The 25,144-nt window shown below is 41.5% G+C and overlaps 1 protein-coding gene across 4 annotated transcripts in view; it reads left to right on the forward strand.

The window, feature by feature from the left end:
- Positions 1-25,144, forward strand: part of CDH18 (cadherin 18) — a 603,832-nt gene that overhangs the window by 174,887 nt on the left and 403,801 nt on the right. For 3 of the 4 annotated variants that reach the window (XM_081918191.1, XM_081918192.1, XM_081918196.1), the window contains exon 2: positions 14,212-14,284. The gene's annotated coding sequence lies outside the window, so the exon portion shown is untranslated. The remainder of the gene's footprint in view (positions 1-14,211; positions 14,285-25,144) is intronic. The other variant, XM_081918195.1, reaches the window with a different exon arrangement.

The raw sequence follows: 25,144 nt of genomic DNA on the forward strand, positions 1-25,144 counted from the left end.
GAGAGAGAGAGAATGAATGAAACATTAAAGTTCATGGTCTCAGTTCTGTAGGTCTTTCTCACTCAGCTGGCATCCTATTTGGAGGGAGAACATCAACATAATATTTATTCAATTGATTTATATACCATTGCCAATCATAAGCAACTCTAGAACAGTTTACACACAGTGAAATTTATCATCAAAATGCAATTTAACAAATTAAAATGATAACCCACACCAAAACAACAGCAGAAAGGCAGTCTGCAATTACAAATGTGCTACTCGGATCACCCAAAATACTTAATGAATAGCTAGATTGTCAGCTGAACCCCTCCATGCACTGTTGGTGCCAAATGGAGTTCAGTAACCAAGATGCCACCACATAAAAGACCCTGAGTCATCACCCAATGTCTAACTGGTGGTACCTTCAGAAAGACCTTTCTTGCAGACCTCAGGGCCCAGTCAGGTTGATAAAGGGAGAGATGTTTCTTCAGATATCGGAGTCCCAAGTCATTCTGGGTTTTATATGTCAGCAGCAACACCTTCAGTTGGCCCTGGTAGCATTCAGACAATCAGTGCAGATCTTGTAATACCAATGATATTCAGTTGTGATAGGCTATGTTGCTCAACATCATGGTGGCCACAATTACGTTTTTGTAGAGTCTGGACCATTTTCAAGGGCATCCAAACTATTAATGTGTTAAAATACTCAAGCGAAGAGAATAGGTGATTGTGAACAGGTTGTCTTGGTCCCGCAATAGCCATATCTATGAAGCAGCTGTAGCTGTGGGGAAAAAACATACCCGTGACACTTACGTTACAGCGAAATGAAGCCAGAAGCCTGGAAATGTGGAAATATGGTTTTACAACAGAGACATGATGACTAAAATGTCACACAGGCATTGTCCAATGAAATGAATCTTATCTAAAGGTTTGTAGTTCTTTCAGAGAACATTTTGCCCACTCCTAAAATGGCACAAAGCTCTCTGAACATTATGAAAATTTGGTATATCCCAATAGAATAGGGCAGTGTTTGGGCCTAACAAAATCTACACAGGATCATTATGGGAATAAGCCCCAGTGGAGCTTGGGCATGCGCCTCACTCTTCTTCTCATGCTGCCACAAAGGAACCAGTGGAAGTTTTTACCTCCATTTTTGATAAACCACAGTTTTGCATTATGCCTGCACCCTAAACTATGGTTCATCTTAACTATGGCTGGTTGAAGCAAGCCTCTTCCTTAAACCAAATCTTAAAATTGGCTCATTAAAACAACAACAACACTAGTTAAGGCAAACCAAACTTTGTCCAGATTTGAACATAAAGGATAAATTGCAAAAATGGAAGTGAGAGCTTCTGATCTACTTGTAGCTATGCCAGAGGAGGAAAAGGGAGGGGCAAGCCTGTGGCTTGCTGTCACTCATTCCCATAACAATAAATAGTTTATCATTATGCTCAAATGCAGCCAATATTTAGTTGTTTCTAATTAATGCTAGGCTAGCACCAGATGCATTCTATATTCTGTGGTTTTCAAATTCTTGAAAGCATTCAGAACTGAGTAAAAATGTACATGGAATTCAAAAACTGGAAGAATTACTAAAATTAATGAAGTGGCAAGAGTAAAATATAACTTAATAGAGAGAAATAATTCAGGAGGATGGAAAAAATTAAATGCTTTTGTGGAGTTCTACTATGGAAAAGTAATTACACTCCTGGAACACAAATATGTAACATTCTTCATTGTGCATTGTGGGCGTCTTTTGTCCTTTTCAAAAAACCAAATAATTATTTCTAATGCAGCAGATGCTGCTATTCACTTAATTTTCAGGAACGAAGAATAAAAATAAGGTATGCAAGGTTCTACTGCCGACTCCACAACATGAAATTATTTTAATTAACATAGACTGGGTTTCCTTGAACATAACAGCATGAATTCAGAAGACAAAAAGTCTTAAGCGACAGATGACATGCATGGTTTCTGCAAAGAGAATGCAAATACTTAATAGCAACAGCTGTTTTAAAATTAAAATATTTGAGTTTACTCAGATTGTTTGCTCTCTTTCCTTTTCTAACACCACACACAAACATATTATCTTTCCTGACAAAGGCCTAAGGAACATATTTTATCACCCTTGGCTGATACACCAGCTGGAACCATTGGTAACCTCAATACTAGGCTATTCTTCTTCATCTTATATGGGGCTTCCCTTAAGGTTTGTTCAGAAGCAGTAGCTAGTGATGAATGTGGCAGCTGGGTAGTGGCTGCTTACACACCATACATCTAATGCACACCCCACCAAAAATACGCACCCCAATGCAAATCCACCACTAATCCTGGGAACTGTGGTTTGATAAAACTACTGGTAATTGTAGCTCTGTGAAGAGTAAATTAAAGTTCCCAGGGTTCTTTTGTGTGGGCTGGGGGAATGTGTTTTAAATGTGTGATATGTGGAATTGCCAATGTGTTTGGGGCTACTGCTCACATAATCTTCTATTGTCTGGATCCGGTGATCTCAGGGAATTTTCGTGAACCTTCCTGCAGTTTCTGAAGCATTGGCATCCCAAGAAGAAGAAGCTTCTCAGTCGTTACTTTGCAGGAGCAGAACACCCTTCAGTGAAGGCCTGGTGTCAGCACCTGTCACCTGTTGGCAGCTTTCACTCTTTTTATCAACTGTTTTCTGGCAACAGGCCACCATTTTATTTCCCTATAATGCCCCAGAGTGACACTATTTGGAAGGTATTTGGGGAAACAAAAATGAAGACTTCTAGACACCTTTCCACAGTTCAAGTTCAAGGACAACTTAGTTTTTACCATCAGGTAAGCCTACTGGAACCTCACAGATCCACGAGGGGATCCATCTTCTCAAGGGTTTCTCAAAGCTGTCACCAGCCATTCCTCCAAGACCGCATGTTTGGTTCCATCTCTCCTGACATTCTGCAAGAAGCTTAACTCATGTTTTCATATGCTTTTGTTCGTTCTTCTGTTTTGGTTTTCTGTTCTGGATTATTTCAATTTCCAGTTGCGCTTTCCCGTTGCTTTCATTTTGTTTTAGTGTTATACACACAACAACAACAGCCCATACAATAGTTTTGAATTCAGAAACATAAAGCACTCTTGGCTCGGATTGATGTAGAAGCCTTTATGCTTTGCTGCCTTTGCACTCTGGCTCCATCTTCTGCTTCTTAGAAAGCATTTGGAGCAGAGGCATTTATTAGCCCCATCATTCATGTCTGCTGGCTGACAGGGCTATGTGTCTAAGAGCTTTGGTTGCCAAATCTGCTTATGATATGCAGTTTTCAAGATGAAGCAACAATCTAGAATGGTGAAAGCTGAACCTCAGTGCTTTCTTGGCATGGAGAATGAGAAATTCTTCCAGTGTAATTGTATTGCGCACAAGGGATCTAAGAAAGACTACATTCTAGGAGTTATCTGGGCATTTTCTTTTCTAAAATCTGTGAAACATTTTCTAGTTTTCCAATGAGTCATGCTCCTGAATTGAATTCAGAGTACAATTTAGAAACAGTCTATTGTACATTTATTCCATTCAAAATACACTGCCAGCTTCATATTCCGGCACTATCAGTGGAAGAAGGGTTGCACCAAAATGGTGGTGGATATACATATTGAATGCAGGTTCCTAGAGCCATAGGATGAGTCCACCATGCCATCTTCAAGACACTTTCCTACCCCATCAAAAGAGGAGACCAACCAGATGTAGTAGTCATGGAAGATGCAGCCCATGGGAAAGAGGAAGGAGATAAACTACTACCAATGCTGCATGGAAGTTGCATGTGCTTAGGGAATAGTATTCCTCACTTACTAGAGGAGGAGGGAATCCAAGATGACCTTTAGAAGTTAGAGGCAGGATTGCCTCACAATTGTCTAAAGACGATTTGCTGAAGTTGTGCACATGCCAGAATGTTGGTTAACGAAATATTTGATAACTAATCCTCTCTCCTGGTCTTAAAAGTGGAATAAGAATAACATTTGCCCTTGAAATCTTTCCATTTCCGGAAGTTGCTTTTTGATAGGATCAAGCAGAGGTTATAATTGAAGTCGGTTTTGTGATTTCTGTCCAGTTCTTGATATGTATTTTGCATAATAACCCACCCCACACTGACTGACAGTATTTAATGAGAACAGCTATTCCCACATTGTTTTAAATGTTAGAACCCTTTTTCAGTAATAGGTTACCTGAGCCAAGAAATTGAAGCTGTTACAAGTACCTGAACTCTAAGGGTCTGTGGAGAATTTAATAACAAGACATTTCACTGCGAAAAAACATACAGCAAGTGAGATAACATATTCTTTCATTCGGACCAATTGGTCTTTTTAGAAGAAAGTACAAAGGATTTTCATTCAAATGTAGTTGTCTATAATATATGTATACTGGTTAAACAGCTGATGGGTTGTTTAGCTGAGTCTGAGGGAGCAAACCTGCTGGATTTCAGGAGAAAGAAATAATCAGTGGCAACAGAAATCATGTTAATTGGACTGCAAGCCATCATTTTGTTGTTGGGAGCATTCATGCTAGACCAGCTGTCCAGAATAAGAAGAATAACAGGAAACCTAACAGGGGTCAGTGAAGCTGAGGCAAGTGGAGCAGAGGATCCTGTGTTATATCCCAAATTGGGATTGGGAAGAAATTAATTTTAAAGCATAATTATGTGTGCCTTTAAAACTTGCTTTCATTTAAAAACCAGTTGAAAGTATTGTTTCATATTTTGTGGAACCAAGGTAACTGTTACATTCTTTAAGCTTTATGATTTATTTTTAGAGGTATTATTTCTTAGTCTTCTAATCAGGCCCCTTTACTCTCGCTAAGATATGTGACCCTGCAGGCATTTTCTGTATCATCCTGTTAATCTTCCCATTTCAAATTGCTAATTTATTCTGCTAAATGGTGGTGAGAAGCTTATTACAATCAGGCCCTTGGGGGAGTTACCCAAACCCTTCATAGCTGGCTATGACCAATTTTCAAAATACTTTGCGCATAAAGACATTTATATGCATGCCAAGTTGAACACTTAAGTTGTAACAGGATCAGCGCTGGATATACCTCTGATTCCCTCGTTTGTGAATACCTTTCAGCTTGTTCAACCTCAGCACAGAGAGAAATGGAGAAGTCAAGCTGACTGGGTGTGCTCAACCCTTACTCTTGGCTACTGAAAACTCCATGACTTAAGGAGAAAATAGGTGCTTCTTTTAGGGAGGCAGCTGAGCCAAATATTTGGTGATGTGTTATCAGTATGCACATATTAAAGGTAAAGGGACCCCTGACCATTAAGTCCAGTCATGGACGACTCTGGGGTTGCGGCGTTCATCTCGCTTTACTGGCTGAGGGAGTCGACGTTTGTCCACAGACAGCTTCCAGGTCATGTGGCCAGCATGACTAAGCCACTTCTGGTGAACCACGGCAGTGCACGGAAACGCCGTTTTCCTTCCCACAGCAGCACTACCTATTTATCTACTTGCACTTTGTGCTTTTGAACTGCTAGGTTGGCAGGAGTTGGAACTGAACAACGGGGGCTCACCCCGTCTCGGGGATTCAAACCGCCAACCTTCTGATCGGCAAGCCCTAGGCTCTGTAGTTTAGCCCACAGCGCCATCCACGTCCCCACAGCACCACCCACACATATTACTCAGATCTGAATCTTTTATTTCCATTTCCTGATCCTAAGGAGAGCTTACGGATCATGAACCTGTGTTTGAAATCAGTTTGGCAATGAATGTTAATAAATGTTAATAAACAAACTGAAACTTAACTCTGACAAGATGGGTGCGCTATTGGTTGAGAATTCTTATTTGAACAGAGGGCTACAACCTTTTGTGAATGAGACATTATTCACTCTGAAGGATCACTCTGGGAGTGCTCTCACCTACAGTGCATGTCTGGTGATTGTAGTGTCTTGGACTTTGTAGTGCCATCAACTTTGGCTGCTTTACCTGCTGATGATCCTCTTCATTCCCAAGTTAAACAGCACTGCACTATTCTCATCGGGATGTGTGTGGGCTGCCTCTGAAGACAGCATGAAAGCTTAAATTGGTCCAGAACTCAGCTGCCAGGGTCTTAATCAGAGCAAATAACTTTGAGCCCTATAGAACTTTCATTGGCTATCTATTTGTTCCTAGGCTCAATTTAAAGTGCTGATATTGACTCCGTAATGGCCCATGAGCAGGATCTCTCTTTATCCGCTTTTAGATCTGTTCCAGGTTCTTATGAATTTGTGATTTTGATTCTTCTATGTAAACTTGCTGATATAATCTCTTCAATTTTATTGGGATTTTTAATAATAATAATGATTATCAAATATATTGTAATTTACTGAGGTTTCTTCTTTTTATAGGTCACTTTGATCATGATTTATAGAAAAGCAGGGCAGTGAGAGATGAGTGAAATCTCTAACAAACAGAATTTATGAGTTCCCATAGCATGAATCATGATTGTCTTCTTGACATTATGGGGACCTGAACAGCTTTCTCTTTGAAAGCTGTAATTCTCCTAGTGATTTAACCTTGAATATAACTATTCTTCTATTTTACTTTAAGAATAGATTTTCAGTGCTTTCATTTATTTGATCTATCACTGTTGTCTGTAATTTACTTGATTCCAAACTTTGACTGACTGAATGACTGAATGACTGAAACTATGAATGGATGAAGCACAAATTAATAAGTACACCACTTCCTAAACCAACAGTGGGAGCACATTGGAGTGTGTACACAGCCATTTGAAGATATATTTTAGGGGCAAATGGGAAGTTCAAGTTCATTTATAGTGCAAGTCTTCTATGCCCATTTCAAGCAGTTTCATTTTTATATTGGCAATTTTGGATACCATTTTTCTAGAATAATTCATTAAAATGAGCACATTAGCTGTAATCTGTCAGGTTTTCTGTGATCATCTGAGCAAATTTCCTACATATTCACCTGTGCAATAAATGTAGATTCCGTATGAAAGTTATATAAGACATCCCATATGATATGGCGGCTCTCCTCTCCATAAGAAGAGATGAAGGGCTATGCTTGTAGAAGGAGGTCCATTCTTGGAAGCTCCCTTCCAGGCAATGCTGAGAGAACTGTCCATGGTGCTTTTGTTGGTGTAATATGAACAGTGGGTTAAATTACACAGTGCTTGGTCTCACGTCTTGAGGTACCACATCCCCCACATCAATATGTTCTGCCCTAGGCTCTGTGGTTAAACCCACAGCACCACCCGTGTCCCTAATGGTAAATATATTTATATCCTATTGATTTCAATGGAAATGGTAACTTCTCCTCTGAAATCAATGGGATTTGACGTTGCTTAATTTTGGCCGACTACTTCTGAGAATCTTGACATGTGCGCATGCTTGAGTGTGTGCACATGTGTGCACATGCATATAATTTGCAGCCGAACAGATGGATTCTATCTATTGCAAGCCTAGTTCACCACCCCTCCCAAACCCTCCCATTTAACTTGTATTTTTAAGATATCTGTGGGATTTGTAAAAAGTACTGAGATGAAACTGGCCTTTCTCTGAACATGATGCCCTTCAGCTTAAACATCCTACAGCAAGATTCAGGAAACTATGTGATGTGCAGAGATTAAAGGCTCTAAGGGTTACATAGAAAAGAAGCAAAGATTACCTTTCCTTTTTTTTTCCAGAGGTCTCTTCCAGAGGAAAGCTCAAGTGCTAATTATCTCTTGGTTCTATTCCATATTTCCCAATACTTTAGTAAAAGTGTGTTTAAGATTAAGCCTTTGTCACTTTAAATGATCGTCCTTAGGAAATGTAGCCTCATCTACATGCAACATTCTTCATGTTCAATGTGTCTATATTTAACTTGCCTACAACTTAGAGCTGAAAGATCACATCCTGATGACAGTGGAAAGGGGTAGTTGGAACTCATAGCAATATTTCCTAAACCTTTGATACATGGAGCAATGGGACCCCTTCCCAGATATTGAAATCGGGGGCTCACAACTACACTTCCTTGAAAATATATAATGTGCATTTTCTCAGCAACCAGGACAATGTGTGAGCATCCTCCTTGCAGTTCTAGGTTAGTATACTTTTATTCATCCTGTGTACTAATCCTCAGAGTATCAGTGCCTATATAAGCCAAAATAGGTATAAAGGGGCGTGTCAGTAGACTGTGGTACCCCAAGGTTTGCAAAACTACACAAACCATTTAGAAAAGAATCAAGGCGATAATAAAAAAAAAATCACAGCATTTTTAGTGACAATGGAACACTCTGACTGACAGCGGGGGATGGAAAAGCAGGAGAGAGGGGTAATTATTGTTATTATTATTTATTAAAATTATATAATACCCTTCATCTGAAGATTGCAGGGCGGTTCACAGCATAAGAATGCTGGATAGAAACACAAAATTCTTAACAAAGGAAGAACAAACCAAACCAATAATCCCCCTCCCACAAATTCATGTATAGGATGTTAATTAGCCCAAGAAGGGACACGGGTGGCACTGTGGTGTAAACTACTGAGCCTTGGGCTTGCCGATCAGAAGGTTGGCGGTTTGAATCCCCATGACGGGGTGAGCTTCCGTTGCTCAGTCCCAACTCCTGCCAACCTAGCAGTTTGAAAGCACGTCAAAGTGTAAGTAGATAGCTCCGGCAGGAAGTTAAACGGCGTTTCCGTGCACTGCTCTGGTTTGCCAGAAGCGGCTTAGTCATGCTGGCCACATGACCTGGGAAAACTGTCTACAGACAAACGTCGGCTTCCTCAGCCAGTAAAGCGAGATGAGCGCCGCAACCCCAGAGTCGCAACTGGACTTAACTGTTAGGGGTCCCTTACCTTTTAAGCAGCCCAAGGTCAGGTTGAAGAGGAACGTTTTTGCTTGGTGCTTAAAGGTGTAGAATGAAGGTGCCAGACAAGCTTCCCTGAGAAGAGCATTTCACAGATGGGGAACCACTACAGAAAAGCCCATTCTCGTATTGGCACTCTCCAAACCTCTCATGGAGGAGGCACATCAAGATGATGATCTCAAGTAGGTTTTTATGGGGAGAGGCTGTCATTGAGGTATTGTGGTATTGAGCCATTAAAGGCTTTATGGGTCAATACTGGTAGGCCTGGAAGTAGGCCTGGTAGCTAATTGGAATGCAGTTTCCTGGAAAATTTTGTTGCACTTTGCACTTGTTTATTGTATTTAAGTACATTTATAACTCAACTTTGTTCCTTAATATGGAGTTCAAGGTGCCTGTGGAACTGAAAGCAGCACTATAGTAAAATGCAAGGTAGCAAGGAGGATAATGCTATTATGGCTACTAGCCATAATGACCATGCACTGTTTCCATAGTTAGAAGCATCAGTGCTTCTGAATACCAGGTTCTGGAAACCATGGAAAGGGAGAGTGCTGTTGTGCTTGGGTCCTGCTTGTGGGTGGTCCACAGGCATCTGGTGGGCCACTGTGAGATGCTGGACTAAATAGGTCATTGGCTTCATTGCCAGGAAGTCCCTCATCTAGGACTGAGTAGGCCCACAACAGCCTAGGTTCAGCAAGGTTTTATCATCTGCCCTGGGAGTTGCCTCTCAGGAACCAACTCAGTCAGTGATGGGGTCATGCTTTCTGGGCAATAGCGATGCTTCTGGGATTCCCCATGCTTGTCAACTATTGCACAGGCTATGTGAAGTAATCTCAGTATATCCTCATTTTCTTCTTTGGGTTATTATCATTTCTGATATATCGGTGGAGGCAGCAGACTAGATGGGCATGGTAGAGGAGAAAATGCAGTTTTCTCAGTTATGAGGGCAGAGAGCAATATATGAAACCAGCACAGCAGCATAATTTTTCAAGGCAACCACTTTGTTATAATCTGACGAGAGGAGAGCTGCACATTACCCTTCACCCCTGAGAACCTCTTTACTCAGTCACATAGTATTCTGAGAATACTTTCCCATTGTTCATCTACATTTTATTTTAGCAGTTCCCACTTCTGCATGGGTGCTTCTGGCAGTTTATGTAATATGTGGGAGGGGCAAATGACATAGTTACTCCTCACACGATCTCTGCCTCACCAGCTGGATAACCAGTTAAAGACAAAAGGACGGGGTGTCAACAACATAGTGTTAACAAAATGCCAGTGGTGTCTCCTGGGAGCCAGTGTGGTGTAGTGGTTAAGAGTGGTGGACTCATAATCTGGTGAACCGGGTTCGCTTCCCCACTCCTTCACATGCAGCTGCTGGTCACACTTCTTTGAAGTCTTTCAGCCCCACTCACCTCACAGAGTATTTGTTGTGGGGGAGGAAGGGAAAGGAGATTGTTAGCCATTTTGAGACTCCTTAAGGGGAGTGAAAGGTGGGATATCCAGTCCAAACTCCTCCTCTCCTCCTCCTTCTATTCATGTGATCATTCTCATTCCAGTGAGAATGCATCAAATTGGCTTAGATTAGAAGAACATAATAATTCCAAAACCGCCCCAAATATTCCTAAATTCATTTTTGAGGTTCCTGCTGCATTTCAGGGAGCTTTGGTGAGAACTTACTTCAGTTTGGACAAGCACTGAAACTTTCCAAAGTGGACTATTTCAGCTTGAGATTCAGGAATCATGCAAATCTGATAAACCGCCCTAAGTTTAATGATGATGATGACACAGTGCATTTGTGTGTGTTGTATCTGCAGCTGGTTCATGTTGCATTTTCTCCTTTTGATTGCTCTTCCAGTGCATTGGATGTTTTGTTACTATTCCATTGTGTGTCAGCTTGAGGCTTTGGCATAAAGTGACAACTAGATTGACTAATCATAGCAACATACCCTCCAATATTCTGCTGACAAAAATAAGGACTTGTGTCTTTCGATACCAAGCTCTTGCAGAAGCTAGTTGACTTTGGACCACTAGTTGACATGGCACCACTGCAAGCCCCAGCACTGGCTGCAAGTGTCCCCTCATTTTCTTCCCTGAGCATGGTAGCAGCATTGGAGGGAGAAATAAGACATTCCAGGATACAATCAGAAGCCAGGAGGGCTTCAGTAATTCCTGGATGTCCTGTGGAAATCAGGACAGTTGAGGGGTATATAATAATAGAAGCAGGCTGCTGGGTGCTTCTGTTTGTGTGGTCCAGAAAGTAGTGGCTCAGTATACTGGATGCACCAAACACAACATTTGTTTGGTTATGGGCTAGCTGTAGGCAGAGTGGCCAAAGTGCTTAGCAGACTCCCTATGGAATGACTTGTCACTCACTCTCACACTCTCGACACAGAGTGTCATATTGTTATGACTTTGTTGTAAACAGCCAGAGTGAATTAACAGTGTGCCGTCCTCTTAAGCCCAACACAGCCTCTGAAATTCCCCTTCTCTCAGCTTAAAGAGAAACCTTGCTTCAGCCCCAGGCCTGCATTTAAGAACTCTGTCAGGGAGCTGTATAGACACTTAATAAGCCTAAGTATTTATGAGGTGCCTCAATCAATAATCAACAGACAGCAGAGTTTTTTAGTTTTGTATTTTTTAAAAAAGGATTCAGATATGTGCAACGATAAAAAATAACTTTGATTTTTTTTTTTTTAAAAGAAAGCAGGTTTATTGGAGTTTGGGTGGAAAATACTGCCTGATGTGTTGTGCCTAATGAAAAGTTTGAAGTACAACTCAATGCCAGTAGTTTAAGACAAAACCAGGTACCGCCTGGTTGATACTGCACTGATTTTGATCATCCAGTCGCTTCCAGCTAGAAGAGAGTATGGGTTTAAATCTGCTTTTTATACTTTTGCATCCTCAAAATCGAAGAGTTTTTTTCTCATGCCAGCTAAGCTTGAAGTGTTTCTATATAAGCATAAATATTAATGCTCCAATCTATAGGAGAGTTCCCTCTTTATGTTTTGCCCTGCCAAGGACACACCAGAAGCAAAGTACTCCGATGGCTAAAATGTGTGGATGATAGTTTCAAGGTTTCAATATGCAAGGTTTCAATAACACAGTTCTACTACAGCACAAACTTCTCCAATTATGGAGTCAAAACTATAGTGACTTTGGAAGTAATGGTATGGGTTCTGTCTCTTTTATCTGCATGCATGGCATGGCTATGTTTTGAATCACCCCCCAGTTCTTTTTCCTGTAGGAGCTTCCCTCTGTATTTCATCAGACATATAAATTAATAATTTCAATATAACTTCATGCTTCTCTTTTTATACCCCTGATAATGCCAGCACACACATAGCTGCCTTCAGAAGTCTTCTAAAGGATGTATAGGGTACTTATTTCCTTGGTTTGGGGGGTCAGATAACTCCATACCCTCCAACATTTCTCCTATGAAAATAGGGATGTCCCAAGGAATTCCAGCATCAAATCAGAAACCGGGATGACTTCTGTGAATCTGGGACTGCTCGTGGAAAAATAGGGGCATTTGGAGGGTCTGAAACTGTACATGAAATCTGTGGATGCATTGCAAAATGCATTGTGATATGTATATATTTTTAATTAAAAGAAGATAGTAAGTTTGTTTGGTGCTGGCTCATGAAATTGTACCCCAAAACTACTGTCTGCCCCAGGAGGAAAATTTTTGTTGGCTCCATTCAGAAAGCCAGCATGATATTGTGGCTGCAGGACCATTCTATGATTGGGGGAACACAGTGGCGTAGCGTGGGGGGTGCAGGGGGGGCCCGGCCGCACCGGGCGCAGCATCTGGGGGTTAGGGTTAGGGGGCGCAAATCCACAGGTTAGGGGGTGCAAATCCACAGGTTAGGGGCGCAAATTACTTGCCTTGCCCCGGGTGCTGACAACCCACGCTACGCCACTGGGGGAACGAAAGTTCAGATCACCATTCAGCACTGAATCTCACTGGGTGATAATGAGCGGGAGGGGCATCTGGGAAATATTCATGCTGTACAAATGAGAGGGAGAGGAGGATGAAGAACTGTGTTTCAGGTATGATGTGGAAGCAAGGCCACTTGGAACAGTTCTGCTTTCTACCCAACCTCATATTGGGGAAATATGGTTGGGGTTCTTCTGAAGAGGGCTCCTGTGTGATTTGCATTTGTGATACGTGCTAACTAACTTCCTTGGTGTTCCGGTGTGGTTTGGATTATTGTCTTTTATGGTTTTGTGTGAATTAGGGTTGTGAGATAAACTCCATACAGTTGACTACTGGTATTGAAATAACATTGTGATAAGTGTTTCAGCAAGGCAATACAGTGGTACCTTGGGTTAAGAACTTAATTTGTTCCGGAGGTCTGTTCTTAACCTGAAACTGTTCTTAACCTGAGGTACCACTTTAGCTAATGGGGCCTCCTGCTGCCACCACACAATTTCTGTTCTTATCCTGAAGCAAAGTTCTTAACCTATTTTTGGGTTACTATTTTTGGGTTAGCGGAGTCTGTAACCTGAAGCGTATGAAACCTGAAGTGTATGTAACCCGAGGTACCACTATATACTGGTGAACAAAAGGTTGAGACTTGATGGTTTCCCAGCCAGCAGCTCAGGTGAACAAATACTTTGCGGATACTTTGCAGGGTTTGTTTGGTCTCTCTCCCTCCTCCCTCCTAACAGATAAGAAATGACATAAGCCCTCACACAAACCAGCAAACCCTTTCAGCTTCACCAATATCTTTCTTGCTCCTTTCCTCGGCCAATTTTAACCACTTGCAAGCATATAAACCAACACTTTCAGTAGAACTTCCTGCTCTCAAAAACTCAACAGCTCCAGCAGCAAAGTAAACAGGGAACATAAGCAAAGATTGGAAAGTGCTTCTTTCACACCCAGCCCAACTGGGGGGGGGGTGGCGAAAGGAGGAAGTGTTGTTGTTTTTATTTTCCCCCTAAATAGCTTTTCTCCATATTAAAAAGGATGTTTGTTTGTTTGTTTATTGGAGACCCTCCACTTCCAAGGGCAGGCACAGTGGGGCCCTCTGCTACTGCAGGAAGACCCGGTGAGGCCCTCCACCACTGTGGATAGGTGCAATGAGGCCCTCTGCCATAGGGATTCCTGGGAGTCCCTCCACCACTGGGATGCCCAACAAAGCCCTCTGCTTCCACGGGTATGCAAGATGGGGTCCTCCTCCCCCACAGGGAGGCCCGGCGAGGCCCTCCACTGCCGTGGATATATATATTGTGATATATCAAGATCTTATGATGCTTAGTTGGTGATATATATCATGATATTGAAAAACCAGATATCGCCCAGCCCTAGTGTAAATGTGTTTAGACTGCACATTCACAAATGAGGGGCCTGGCCTGGATATTTCAAGTATGAATGAAGATGTCATGCAAACGAAATCATTTATATATTTTTATTTCAGAAGAAAAAGATTGAACGAGAAGGCATTTCGTAACAGGAGAAGCTACTTTAAAATTTACAGCAGCATTCAAAAGGTAGGGTTTCTTTTTATTCTTCCCAATGTTGCTATTAATTTTACATGAGGAATGTCAGAATTCTTGTCACATCCATGTCCCTTTCTTTTAGAGGTGCTTGCTTTTAAGATGGAGAACACTGTGCAATACAAAAAAAGAGAGCATTCCTCTGTTTTCATTATTTATGTAACTGCTTGTTCTTCTCCATAAATATTAAAAGTATACTAGATACTGTTTGAGAATATCATGGGATAGAGAGAGTTATCTGATACTTTGATATATTTTATCATCCCCCTCCCCCAAATCAGACCCCTTCCTCCAATTATGGATAAAACAAGCTATATTTGAATCTAAAGCTCTATTTCATGCAGTAAGAAAGAATGACATTTCTTCTAAATGCCAAGCAAAAGGTTTCCCCAATACAGGCAACAGGTTTAATTTTAATGTGGCATTCTTAGAAGGAGAGAAAGTTGATAAATCTAAACGGGTATACCGATAACCAGGTCTGCACAGTGTGTCCTGCTGCGTTATATGAAACTCACAAGTAATGTGTTATGGCCTGCCAGATGTTTGAAAACTCCTCTGTTTTTGCAAAACAAAAAAAGCTGGTCTTGGAGAGACTGAGTGTGCTGCAGGTACACAGTCACAATGGTGGCAGATATTGTTAAAAAGTTTAAGTGATTTAGATTTGAGAAGTTGTGTGGCGGGAGGGTTAACTTTGCCTCCCCAAGGTTATCTCCCAAGTTTTTCAAAGCAGTTCTTTGGGGCTAGTTGTTAAATAATCAAAACCCAGAAGGAGATCCCAGTTACAGATAAACCTATACCCTCCAACATCCCATAGAGGAAAATTGGAATGCATGTCTTTTGGAGCTATGCGCTTGTGGGATCCAGGTGACTGGAATACGGGGATATTTCGGGGCTGTGCTCTCCTTGGTGCATCCTGGGATCCAATCAGAAGCTGGAGTGTCCCACTCAAGAGCAGAACAGTTGATGGGTATGTCATCTTGTCATATCTAGCTTTGGCCATGAGATTGGCCCCATCCACATTTTTAATCGAGTGAAGCTCTTGCGTATAAGCAAACACTAGCTTTTCTCTGCCGGAGTACAGTACTGTTTAAAACTGTGCTTAAGCCTGTCTAGAAGCACAGAGCTGTGACAGCATTCAGGTGTTTTGGAAAGGGGTACAGAACAAATGCCAGCAAAGAGCTTGCAAGCACCTGCTGCATTCAGGCAATCTGTGAAAAGCTAAGCGTCTCAGGATTCAAATCCAGCATTTCCCAATTCAGAGGGCTCTCTTTTTCTAGTCAAAGGCAGAAATGAAAGAAAGAAGCTCAAAAGCATAACATATAGTACACTGAAAAAGAGAGAAAAGAAATCTCACTATTTCTCTTGTTTGGGGTAAATTTGCTCCCTTGCCACTCGGGAGTGCAAATAAAGAATTGGAATTCAAAGTAAAAATAAAAGGGTTTTCTTTATGCAGAAATTTTTAGGAAGTTCTTTTCCTCCCCAGAGGGAGAGAAAAAGTTTTGTTGTTCGATGTGCTGGCTTGCAGAGATTCACCTAATTACTTATAGAAGAAATGGACAAAAAAAGTCATGGAAGAACTTGGAAAAACACATTTGTGGTTGCTTATAAGATTAGCCCTGTTGGAGGGGAGATGGAAGAACACACAGAGTGCTCAAACTACAATGTCCTCATCCTGACCCACTTTAATTCTGAAGAGGGCTTCTAAGTCCAATTGGTTGGACCTGCTTAGCCAACTCCTTGTGATTAGGAACCCTGATATCATAAGGTTCCTGATCTTCATACATTCAGTCAAATGCCCCCTTCAATGCCATTTTTTTTTTTGTTAACTGTTGATCAGCAATACCAAGAGGCACCAAAACATTGTGGCTCCCAGGTGCTCCTTGGTTTCACATGCAGTGATTATGTATTTCATCTCTTTCCTGACAACCCACCCCACCAGCCTCCTTCTGAAACAGGGGCAGTGGGAGGGTGTGTTAGTTGTAATGTGGTAGGTTCCGTATTAAATTGACACTTCTTGCACATTTATCTTTTGAACTTCCCAGCCATTCCCAAGACGAAAAGCAAAACAAAGAAAACAGTAATAAGCAGAGAGGGCCTAAGATGGAAAATTGAAATGATAAAAATATATATAGTGAGAATGAATGAACTAAATGATTGACCATTTGTCACTCTTTAATCAGATTGTAAGGGATGGGCTTAGCAACATGATTAATTCCTTCATGTGTGTGGATCTCCATATGTGAATACCTGTGAACTTAGGAGAGATTCCCCACTGCATATAGTGGAGCCCTTTGACTCCTCCTCTTCCAGTGCTTCATCACTCCTCCTCTTCCACTGCATTCATCACATCATAGTGTGAATGCACTTACTGCGATGTTTCTAGCCAAACTTTACATTAGGAGTGGGAGGACTGTGTTGACCTATAGTTCAGTCCAGCCAGCCAGTGGGTCATGCGGAATCTTTTACCAGGCTCCATTCAACATGGAACTTTTATTTCCTTCCTTCCTTCCTTCCTTCCTTCCTTCCTTCCTTCCTTCCTTCCTTCCTTCCTTCCTTCCTTCCTTCCTTCTTTCTTTCTTTCTTTCTTTCTTTCTTTCTTTCTTTCTTCCCGTCCTTCCTTCCTTCTGCTTTTCTTCTATCATGGGTTCCAAGGTGGCATACATGTATGATCACCCAGATGCTATTCACCCATCTAGGCAATGAGTAGGCTTAGACCTGCTTAGTTCCAGCTAGTGTACCTTCAGATAAAAGCATGGTTTTCTTTTAAAACAATTACATCATAATGGGAGAGTAGTGGTAATGTGATTCTATCCAGTAAATCCAACTACCAAGGAGTGGGAAGGTTAGCTTCCTCAGAGTGGCTGGGGAAACCAAGCCAGATGGGCGGAGTACAAATAATCAAATTGTTCTTCTTGTTGTTGTTTACTGGGGCTTATCAGGCCTTTCACAATGATCTGACAGGGCTTCGCTGTGGAGCATGTGCTGCGCCTGGAGTGTACATTTAAACAGTCTTGGTTAATCCTGGGAACTATGGTTTGTTAAAGGTACCAAGAATTGTTAGAAGACGTTCTCCTTAAAGGTAAAGGTAAAGGGACCCCTGACAATTAAGTCCAGTCGTGAATGACTCTGGGGTTGCGGTGCTCATCTCGCTTTAAAAGCTGAGGGAGCTGGCATTTGTCCTCTTCCGCACAGTTTTTCCTGGTCATGTGGCCAGCATGACTAAGCCGCTTCTGGCGAAACCAGAGCAGTGCATGGAAATGCTTTGTACCTTCCTGCTGGAGTGGGAAACTACTTAGCTATTTGCACTGGCATACTTTTGAACTGCTAGGTTGGCAGGAGCTGGGACCAAACAACAGGAGCTCTCCCCGTCATGGGGATGCGTACCGCTGACCTTTCAATCGACAAGCCCAAGTGGCACAGTGATTTAACCCACAGCGCCACCTGCATTTCCCTTACGGAGCTACAATTCTCTGTCAATTCCTCTCCCCAATAACTCCGAGAACTGTAGCTTTACAAACTACAGTCCCCAGGATTCTTTGGGGGAAGCCACAACTGTTTAAAGTGGTACTGCTTTAAATGTGTAGCGTGGATGGAGCCAAGTAAAGTAACAATAGGTTGGATTATATGCACTCATGTAACAATATATGCACTCCCCAGCCCCCCAGTAAGCACAAAAATGATTTATTTCACTGCTGTAGAGAGTCCCCATATATCTGGAACTGCAGAGAAGAATGTAAAGTTGGCATCTCCAGACATACTTGAACCCAACAAGAGTACTTTTTTCTAGAAATTAAGTGCCATGGGTAGCAGCAAATGCAGTGATGTTAGCTATTCATTTCTAGACGTTGTCTGTCGAGATAGCACATCTCTTCTGTGGTGATTGCATTTTCAAAGAAACTGAGTATTATCGTTGGAATGCTGAGAGAATTCAATTCGTCCTCCTATAATTGCTGGTCCAATTGCTGTGTAAAAGTGGATGTGCCAACATCACACTTCCTGAAGAGTGTCTTGAATAGAAATTATGTTGAAGAATATGTGTTGTTGATGTGTCTACCCCCCACCCCCCACCCCACCCCCGGTAATAATTTTGTGACCTCTCAATGTCTTTTGAGTTTTTATTATCTCACTCCACTTCAGAAAAAAAGTAAAGTTTACTATGGTGTATTCACAGTGAGAAGAGAGCCTGTCTATGGGAATGCTGCACCCCACAAGTGTGATATTGAGATCCTAGGCTATATTGCAGGCTGCTCCTGCTGGATTTTCTGCCTTTGGCTCTTTGAATCCTATGACAATAGCTGAAGAATACAATAACTGTTATTTCAGCTGCATTACGTAGCAGTGTACTTCCCCTCTTCTGACTCACAGCATGCAGAGAGGCTTCAGCAGATTGAGTGTATGAGTTCAATAGCATGTCCAATTGTCAAGAAGGCAATTTCTGTACATACTGTAGAGGGAAGTGAGAGGCAGATGGGGCTCCTCAACTTGGCTAGGTAATCCATCTAGGAGAAGAATTACTCTGCTCCTAAACCTCCGCTGCCTTGCAGGGCATCTTTGGGGAAAGAAAGGCTAAGGAATAAACACCACACAAATCCAGAGTGGAGTCCCTAAGATGGTTGGATGGCATCTTATACACCTTCTTCTGGCAACTCCTGCTGGTGCCAGACATATTGTTCTGCTTTCCTTTGGACCACACCAGTGAAGCCAAGAGGGGGTGTTGTCATTCAGCCAGCTCTGGACCTCCATACACACTGCTAATGCAGTGGTTTGACTTCACCCCTGGTGGCAAGCTCCATTGTCTCTTGGGATGGGTGGATGCCAGCAAAAAGTAGGATCCCAGGAAGCTGCCTTACACTGAGTAGGTTGGATCAGACCATCTAGCTCAGCATTGTCTGCAGCTTTCCAGGCTTTCAGAAAGGGTTCTTCCCAACCAAACTGGTGAATGAACCTGGGAACTTATGCATGCACATAAAGTTCTCTGCCACTGAGTTACAGCACATTTCACACCGAGGCAGATTGTTCATAGTGAGAGTTCATTGGTATTCTGAACCCGGATGTGGTAAGTTCAGGATGTTCTCAGATCAAGTAAGAGTCCATAAAAGGATCATCACTAAGTCTTTGTCTGTTCATCACAGTGATAAATGGGCTAACCTCACAGATCTAAACAAATGCATCACAGAAAGTGATATTTACAGATGACATTGCACTATGCAGTGTAGAGAAACAGGAATTGCAAGAGCTTCCAAGCAGGTAGAAGATGTTATTAGAAGAGAGATCGATCGATACAGACAAGACGGATTATAGGAGTTGTGGGAACAACAAGGCAAGAAGGAACACCTTCAATTTAGAAAATGAACCACTGCGGAAAGCGCATGAATTTAAATTTCTAGGCTCTATGATTATGAGAACAAATAAGGAAAGAAGTTAAAATAAATTTCAGAGCCAATTGCTCAAATGGTGGGAAATTATTAGGTGGTGTTGGCATTTGCCAATTACCTTGAGGAAGGAAGGCATATTAAACAATTGTTTACTCAGTTATGGTCTATGATGAGCTAGAAAAGAACACAGAGCTTATTTTCTCTACAGACTTGACTTTGTCTGTTATTCTCTTGCCCTGAGGAATCTGGGGACTGCAGATCTGTGGAGAGGATTAGGAGACTTTCACATAGACTACTCAACACCTTCTTTAAACAATTCTTATAATTCTTTGGAAGAATCCATGATAGTTTATTGATATATACCAGTTACTTGTATGAATCAAAGATAGAATCGATATGTATAGAATACAATATAGAAAGAAATTGGGTTTCCTAGGGAAAGAAGAGTGGTGGGCTGAGGGGAACTTCTATGTCAGATGTAGCATGAAATTATTACCAATATGTGATGTCTATAGTTGATTATTAACCTGATCCTCACAACCACCTCCATGGTAGCTGCTGCTTATGCTGACTTCAAACCCTTTTTAAAGCATGTATTGAATGTGTTTATGAATTGCCTTTCTGCCCTCAAGAGTATACACAATGATTAAAGCCAATACAAAACAATATTGAAACCACCAGAACCATCATTCAAACAATTCTCAGAATGGAATTTAAAACTCTTCAAGAGAGAGCTGCACCAAAGCAGTGTTTACAGCCTGCCTAAAGCTAGGCAAAGATGGGACTAATCTGATTTCACAATCAGAGCACTACTGTAGAAAATACCCTGTCCCAAGTATGCACCAACTTAGCCTCTCTTGGTGGGAGGGTGGAGGAGTCACACATCAGGTGCCTCTAATGATGACCATGAATTTTGGACAGGTTGACATGGGAGAAGAAGTTCTTCCAGTTATTCTGGCCCCAACTCAGTTATAGGTGAGAACCGGCTCCTTGAATTGTGCTTAGGAACAAATTGGAAGCCAGTGTAGATGATTCTAGACTGGTGTCGTATGGTCCATAAAGCACCAGCCTGAAAACAGTCTGCTCAAGCTGAAGCTTTTGATTACTCTTCAGGATCAGTCCCATGTAGAACACATTGTAGTATTCCAAATTACAGGTAAATAAGGCATGGATCACTGTAGCCACATCTGCTTTTTTGGCCCAGCTGGCACACCAACTGATGCTAAGCACAGTCTATCCTGGTCAAAACAGCCATCTGGCCTTTCAGCAGTTGTAGGGGGTCAAACGGTACCCCCAAATTGAAAACTTGATCCTTTAGATGGATCCCTTAGTGGAACTCCATCCATAACATGCTGTTACCTAAATCCAGCATTAGCTGTATATTGATTAGTTGTGCCTCTATTTTGCCCTGATTGATCCTCAATTGATTAACTCCTGTGCCACATGCAGAGGCAGTTTTGTGCAAGCTGATTGCATGATTTGTTGTGCATGGACTTTAAGCACTTAAAACAACAACACAACCCTGCTCATTAAAGCATGCCAAAAGCTATTAATACAGAGTTCCATATCTCTCATTACATTGTACAGACACACCTCTGTGTGATGTTGTTCATTAATATAAGTTAGCATAAGCATCAGGGTTGGGCTCCTCCATTGCTATAATGCATTTATAAGAGCACTTGTAAAGAAAGGTGAGATTAGAAGAGCTTTGCCATATGTTTATCACACGCAAAACTGTTTCAGCCAGGCTGAGTTTAAATGGAGTGTCAACTTTGAAGAGAGGGTTCAAAGGAGTGGGAAAATGTTGCCTTCCAAAGGCAACAAAGACAATGCTCAACATTTTTCCACACTGTGTTCATTGTTGAAACTGCTGCAAAACAGGTAGCACTGGTCCAGTTTTCCAGGTAACTGGAGCACACACCTATGGCTGGCTATTCCATTAGGTTGGGTGATATGACTCATCTAAGGTTCATCTAAGGAGCCTTCAGGCATTCTAATCTACTGTATAAAACCAAGATGTGAGCAGAGATAAACACATTAAGATCCTCCCCCATCACATTATCCTCTAGAGTGGTACCTTGGGTTACAGATGCTTCAGGTTACAGACTCTGCTAACCCAGAAATAGTACCTTGGGTTAAGAACTTTGCTTCAGGATGAAAACAGAAATTGCACTGTGGTGGTGCGGTGACCGTGGGAGGCCCCATTAGCTAAAGTGGTGTCTCAGGTTAAGAACAGTTTCAGGTTAAGAACGGACCTCCGGAACGAATTAAGTTCTTAACCCAAGGTACCACTGTATTAATTGGAAGGTAAACGTCAGGAGAGGGAAACCTTTTGTACTTGCAGATACACCTCCCCACCAAGTTTTGAACCTGGGAATATCAGGATTATCAATCATGGAAAAAGCTCCCCTTGCTTCAGAAGTTGATCCTCCAAGTCATGGAGGATGGGGTAATAAAAGGCAGGAGAGCTTAATGCTCTCATCCTCAGTCTCTTAATTCATGTGTTGGTTTTACAAGTGAGTGGATTGCCTGAAGAGTGCTATAATGAACATAAAAGAAAGCCTAAAATTGCATAAAAGCAGCAGCATACTGAAGTTCTAGATAGAGTCTAAAATTACTAATAACAATATAATGTAAAATAATGTAACAACATAGAAAGCACAAAAGTAGTTTTTCTTTTTCCTTTTAGCGTAAGCTCGCATCTGCTTTAAATAAATCTTGAGTGCAAAATTCAGGATAGCTCTTCTTACAGTGCAAAAAACTTGAGATGAGTTTATGATCACTGGCTGAAGTGATATTAGCTGCTGCCTAAAATCCCTGGAGATTTTTTTTTTTTTTTTAGTCTTATCTGAATTCTTTCAGCCTCACTCAAAATTCCTTTGATGTTTTTCGGAACCTCCACATCTACCCTGGACAGCACTTTAAATTCTGTAGCGTTCGGGGGAAAACAACCCCTCCCCTGAAAACCTCTCTTCTTATAAAAATCCATTTGGTTTCCCTCATATTTTGTTGCCAGTTTTGTCTGAATGTAAACATCCGTATTTTCCCAGCCCCTACCTTTTGTGTGTGAAATCTATTTGCAATTCTACTGCGTATATCAGCAATATGATGGACTCTATACAAGTTGCTATTCTTCATACATTTCTTTAATAATTCTTGATATAAACAATTGAAATATTGCTGATTCATAGTAGAACAAGGTAGAACAGCCTAACAGCACAATACAAACCTAAGATCCACTGGAATGAGTTTGGTAGATATTGGGCTTTCCTGTCTAGGCCAGGGTTCAGCTAGGGCTGCACTGACTTAGGTCTCCCATCCCAGATTTGCTGGTGATAATGACAATGCAAATCGTTCACTCTGGCTCAACTAGGACTCAGCCAAGGCTCAGCTGACAGAACTTAAACCGGCAGAATATATGGCAGCATGAGTCTTCCAAGAGGGGTCCAGGAGTGTGGCAGGCGCAGGACAGGGCAAGGGTCAATTTACCCCTATCCTAGCTCCCTTTCAGCTTGGTCATGTGACCTAGCAACCTGGCAGACCTTAGTGGGCAGGAAGGGTGGTCTAAATCAAATTCCTCTTGAACTGAGTTTGGAGTAGGTGTAATTTACGCCAGCATAATTTATGCCAGGTTCCTATAGTTAGGATTGCTTTGTAATACAGGTACATTGGGTGCTTTTCAATGTGTTTCAGCTGGATATAGACTGTACCTGCTGTTGACTGGAAGGCTTTGTGTTTGTTTGTTTGTTTGTTTGTGTCCCTCTCTCTCTCTGTGTATATAATATTTAATGTTACTGTTTTAAAGGACACTGTGTGAGCTATGCTGTTCCTTATGTACCAATTTTAATCATTATTAGGAAACTTCAGATGATGATGATAGATGATAGATAGATAGATGATAGATAGATAGATAGATAGATAGATAGATAGATAGATAGATAGATATAGATGATAGATAGATAGATGACAGATAGATGATAGATGATAGATAGATAGATGATAGATAGATGATAGATAGATAGATATAGATAGATAGATATAGATAGATAGATGATAGATAGAAAGATAGATAGATAGATGATAGATGATAGATAGATGATAGATAGATATAGATAGATAGATAGATGATAGATGATAGATGATAGATGATAGATGATAGATGATAGATAGATAGATGATAGATAGATAGATAGATAGAGCTACGTGCAGGGGAAAGTTCACTAGATTAAGATGGGGACACATGCATACCTAGCAAAAAGATGACACTTGAGATGCTTTATCCAGACATTCCTATCCTGAAATGGAGAAACCAACTTTTATATCTGCAGCTAATAAAGATTCAGGGCTCTATTAAGTTGGCCAGATGTGCCTTTTGATGCAGATTGGAATATGCGTCCAGGACTAGTAGCTGTTGAGCATGTCTAGATTCATGCAACTGCAGTTGTACTGTGGCTAAACTGTGTAAAAAGCAAACAGATATCTCTCTCTCTCTCTCTCTCTCTCTCTCTCTCTCTCTCTCTCTCTCTCTCTATATATATATATGCAGGTTTTGGTGTCCTCGGGTGTCTTCCCGTGTAAAAGTTGGGGTGTCTAGGCGACGTTTCGACGAGGTCTCACTCGTCATCTTCAGGCTGGTGCTTTCGGCTTCTTGTTACTGGAACAGAGCAGGATCTCAGTGTTTGAGTTCCTATAAAGACTGTTGAGGGGGTGTGGTGTATAGCCTCCAATGTTCTGGGCAGAGAGGAAGTTCCCAGGCTAGTGTGCCTTTTCTTCTTTTGTTCCTTAATTACTTGAGGGATATCTTGAGTGATTTCTTGAGTGATATCCTGAGTACCACTTAGGTGGGTCATTAGGTGTGGATTAGTTGCTAAAGTCTTTGTGTCTTGACCTCTTGAACTTTGTGAAGAGTTTTTCTGAGAAGATGGCTGTACTGCACTTAGTTGTGCTCTGGCTTGGCTTCGTGTATAGGGGCGAGCTGTGGTTTTGTGGCCTGTGTCAGCCAGATCTGTGTAGGGATTGCAGGGGGGTGCAGCATCCGGAGGTGCCACCATGGTTTGGCTACTGGATGGTGTCTGTAATTTATCTGTGGAGAGGGTCTGGGTTTGGGTCTGGTGTGGTTGATTGGTGATAGCGTTCTGTGTGCCTCTGGATCTGGTGTCAGTTTTTGTGGGGAGGGCTAATTTCCAGATGTCTGGCAAGCGGGATGTGTCGTCACGCTTGTTCATGTTGTGAGGGTGTTTCTCTATCTCGATGGCTTCCATGATTATTCTCTTGTGGTGATGTTCCATGTTAAAGAGCAATTTGGAATCTGCAAAATTAATTTCGTGTCCTGTTTCTTTCATGTGTTGGAAAAGAGAGGAAGTTTTTTCTTCTACGAAATCTACGAAAGCATATATATATATATATATATATATATATATATATATATATATATATTATATCCACTGCCACAATGGTTATGATAGTTTACTCCACACTT

Source organism: Podarcis melisellensis (assembly GCF_964234715.1).
Source record: "Podarcis melisellensis genome assembly, chromosome: 7".
Taxonomy (NCBI): domain Eukaryota; kingdom Metazoa; phylum Chordata; class Lepidosauria; order Squamata; family Lacertidae; genus Podarcis; species Podarcis melisellensis.